The following is a 3,717-nucleotide window of genomic DNA, read 5'->3' on the forward strand; positions in this document are numbered from 1 at the left end:
GTTCACAAAGCTTCTAAGGTTTATGAGAGCATGGGTTCCACATATGGTTGCACTCTAGAAAATTTCTCAGAGCTACCAGCACAGTTCACCTCAAGATCACACCTAAGTTCACACATAGTTCACCCCAAGTGCACACATAGTTCACACATAGTTTAGAAATCCCTAAGGTTTATGAGACCAAGGGTTCCACACAATTTGCTCTCTGGAAAGTTTCACAGAGCTAACGGCATAGTTCACACACATATCACACCTAAGTTCACAATTAGTCACACATAGTTTACCTCATATTCACACTAAGTTCAGAAAGGTGTAAGGTTAATGAGACCAAGGGTTCCACTAATTTTGCTCTCTGGAAAGTTTCACATAGCTAACGGCATAGTTCACACACATATCACACCTAAGTTCACAATTAGTTCACACATAGTTTACCTCGTGTTCACACTAAGTTCAGAAAGGTGTAAGGTTAATGAGACCAAGGGTTCCACTAATTTTGCTCTTTGGAAGCTCTCACAAAGCCATCAACATAGTTCACAAACAGTTCACAATTAAGTTGCTATGAACAACAAGTTCTCATTAGTGAACAATGAAGACATAAGGAGATGCAATAAACCATAATTTTTGAGTAAAAAACACTCTATTAAGTGTTCTATAACGTTTCATTGAAGCGGCTTGCCTCATCAACAATGACAATATTACATTTTTTCTGATGGAAAATGCCAGGTTACAAATCATTAGAGCTATATTTCTCGATTCAACTAGTTATGCCATAGTCCCACTAATGCACTTCTTCATCCAAGCCTTCAAGCCTTCCTTTAACGCTTGGACTCGGTCTTGCTTGAACCATGTCTTTGTCAACTGCACAAGGAATACCGTAGATAAGAATCAAACATCAAAACAAAATGATTAATGAAATCAGTACACATGGAGAAACACTAAAATTGCAATGAAAGGTTGGACTTTGAATTCAAAAATGACTTGGACCGTTTCCCATGGGCATCTTCAGTAAGACGCTTTATGTATGTCATGACGTAAAAGCCACAGTCAACTGCATTAGGTTGTAGAGGGACCTGGAATCCCCAAAGATCCTATGAGTAAGGCAAAGAAGAACGACTATGAAGCTTATTACTAGTCATACCCGAGGACGCTCCCATGCTCCAATTCATCTCTAGGTGTAACCATGAACTCCTTCAAGGACGGAGCCGTGCAATTTGAAGCCATGAATTCCAATGCCCTGCATAAAAACACTCACTTTAAAGAATGTCATTCCATAAACACGTACTTACCTAATGTTATTTCCATACAAAATCAGGGATTACCGATACACGAAAGGCAAATATTCTTCTAAGTCATCCAATGTCATGGAATTAAGGTACATGAGTCCATGGTTCTCCCAAGGAAGCTTTGTTATCTTCTTGATTGTGTTATTGTACAACACAAAAAGGCACCAATGATCCCTACGACAATAGCATTATTGATCATCATGCACAAGTTGCATTACAAATTCCTGGTTGACAAAGGTACCTGTCCACAATTGGGAAGAACACAAAAAGATGTTTACTAGCATCCACACCATTGAAATAGGTTTGCAGCTTCTTAGCGCTTTGGGACGTCTCCAATTCCAAAAAGTCAAACCACAAACTGTCAATGAAGCACACGCTATTAAGCACGTCTTGTGAGAAGAGTGTTTTCCAACCACCTGTCAAGTTAAAACTGCAAGCTGTTTACTGAGAACGTATGCAGACAATGTCGAGGAAAGAGATACAAAAGCGTACATGCAAAATAATGTCATCGTCCGAGTTGAAGCCTTTTCCTTGCTTATGGCGTCCACTAGCAGTAGGTCTACATCCACGATCAATTTCTTGTGCTCTGAAATAAACTGAATACTTCCTCCAGATTCAAATCTAAAATGAGAATACATGCCTTTAAAATCACATTAAATTCTTAGCAGTATGCCATCCTGCATTGTGGACATTTATGTGTGATTGAACGCAAACCACTAACCTTTCCTTCAATTGGAGCTCTCCTCCTGTACTTTTGGATGTCTTGACATCCATGTGAACAAATTTATTTGTCACCAACAACGTGAGGAGAAGAGAAGAGCTTGGCAGTGCTGAATTGCTAACCAAGTGCGGAGAGGGACGTTGCACACGAAAACGGAACTAACAAAAACAAATGCGCAATCAATTCTCGGGGAATTATTAGGCGAATGGCCATAAAAACGCACAATGCATGTAGAGACAAATGCAAGCGGCCTATTTTGCAATTACCTTGGGAAGCGGACTCATAGAAGAGGATATGGAAGACCCTTCAAGAAAAGCCTTTTTGCCATGGATTTTCATAGACGCCAACAAAGGACCTTGTTCATCAGTGGTTTGAAGTCTCTTCTGCAATACATGAACGTTCAAGAGACTTTGTACATTTTCCAAATGACAATAGACTAGACAAACTGATATGACCCTATGCTCGTACTAGTGTTGATCCTGCGAAGCCCTCGTTACTACCATCGTGCGTCTCCTCACATTTTTTGGAGTCCTTCCCGCATGGACGTCTCTATTGAGTACGACTAACATCTAAGTAGAAAAGATAATATGATTTTTTAACAAAATAAAACAGATGCAAAATAACCATGGACTTCAGGGTTATCGAATCCATCTGCAATCGTTCTTCGAATATTGGCCATTCGTTCTTCACTATCACGAAGGTAAGATTCCATGGCTTGTAATACCTTGAGGTTGAGAAAATTCTCTTTGGAATTTGCGTCTATTTTTTCATCTTCCTCGAGCGCATCCCAAGCTTTTTTTGCTTTTTTTACCTCGCGCCCTTCCTGTGCCTTTACATTATGTTTGAACTTATATTCAACATCTTCAAATCGTGCACAACATTGCTTCTCGTATGCTGGTCTTTGAAACTTTGCAGCGACACAACCAAGGGGACAACCTCCCTTGCGCTTTGGAATATCACATTCTATCCCATGGACTTCGAGTAGATGATCCATCATGTCCCCTCGTCGCAAGTAGCGTACGTGCTGAGCCCGACATGCATCATCAACAAGACACATACATGCTTTTTGCCCATCCTCAAGCACAATGTTATCAAACAATTTTGGCTCGCTATTTGCAGCCATGGTGCCTAGTACACTACAACAATGCAGGCAAAAAAAGGTTGCATTCGCTTTAGTGTGCATATTGGTGTGAATGGTATGTGTATTGGTGTGAATGGTGTGCTTGAAAGAGTCGATCGTGTGCCAATTTATACGTGCAATTATGTGTGTGTGTGTGTGTGTGAGAGAGAGAGAGAGAGAGATGGAGAGAGTCGATTTTGCACATACATATGTGTGTGTGTGTGTGTGTGTGATTTTGCACATACATATGGTCAGCCGCCGGATTATTCTTGTGTGTGCGTGCGCATGAGTCAATTTCGAGAGCGAGAGTTGATTCCATACAATTATATGTGTGTGTCAATAAGCTCTGTCAAATGTCTGTATGTGTGTGTGTGTGTGTGTGTGTGTGTGTGTGTGTGTGTGTGTGTGAGAGAGAGAGAGAGAGAGAGAGAGAGAGAGAGAGAGAGAGTGTCCCGATTGGTCAATCACAGGCTTTACTGTGTGTGTGTGTGTGTGTGTGTGTGTGTGTGTGAGAGAGAGAGAGAGAGAGAGAGAGAAACGAAATGTTATATTAACATCTACAAAAGGCCAAAATGACCTATGAGACCAAAAAGTTA

General features: G+C 40.7%; 1 pseudogene; it reads right to left on the reverse strand.

The window, feature by feature from the left end:
• Window positions 1-932: 932 nt before the first annotated feature.
• On the reverse strand, window positions 933-3,124 carry LOC147437182 (uncharacterized; annotated as a pseudogene).
• Window positions 3,125-3,717: the final 593 nt, after the last annotated feature.

This window comes from Adiantum capillus-veneris, chromosome 17 (assembly GCF_014529385.1).
Source record: "Adiantum capillus-veneris isolate H3 chromosome 17, ASM1452938v2, whole genome shotgun sequence".
In the NCBI taxonomy this organism is placed as follows: Eukaryota; Viridiplantae; Streptophyta; class Polypodiopsida; order Polypodiales; family Pteridaceae; genus Adiantum; species Adiantum capillus-veneris.